The sequence below is a fragment of the Octopus bimaculoides genome, chromosome 3 (genome assembly GCF_001194135.2).
Source record: "Octopus bimaculoides isolate UCB-OBI-ISO-001 chromosome 3, ASM119413v2, whole genome shotgun sequence".
Taxonomy (NCBI): domain Eukaryota; kingdom Metazoa; phylum Mollusca; class Cephalopoda; order Octopoda; family Octopodidae; genus Octopus; species Octopus bimaculoides.
Window position 1 is genome coordinate 24605205 of NC_068983.1, and position 506 is coordinate 24605710.

General features: G+C 25.3%; 1 protein-coding gene across 1 annotated transcript in view; it reads left to right on the forward strand.

Moving 5' to 3' along the window:
* The window catches only part of LOC106883892 (putative uncharacterized protein DDB_G0291608), a 250923-nt gene that overhangs the window by 134048 nt on the left and 116369 nt on the right, over positions 1 to 506 (forward strand). The window lies entirely within an intron of this gene.

The following is a 506-nucleotide window of genomic DNA, read 5'->3' on the forward strand; positions in this document are numbered from 1 at the left end:
GGGGATGAATAAAAAAAAATAATTAAAATAAAAATTTTTGCAAGGAAAAATATTTTAGAATACTAACTGATTCATCAAAATCTATCCTTAATGCAGCTACTGATGTATATCAGAACATCTTACGTCTCTGATGTTATTTTTGTTTCGACCATTTCAGTATGGTTCTGTTCTTACTGACTGCTGTCATTTTTGTGACGAGTTGTTTGATATCCGCCTTTCTTCTGGCTGTCAAGTCATCTTTTATCAATAAACTTATTAGGTTTAGAAGACGTTGATATATTGTGTCCTTTTATTATCTGTTTTTGACTTTACTACGTACAGATTTGTTAAGAACATTGTATATGTCTGCCTTTTTAATGTAAAATTTTAATATTATTATTATTATTATTATTATTATTATTATTATTATTATTATTATTATTATCATTATTATTATTATTATTACTTTTTATATTTATGTCTCCACATTGCCGTATCAATTTATGCCTTCAATCAATAATGTCCTT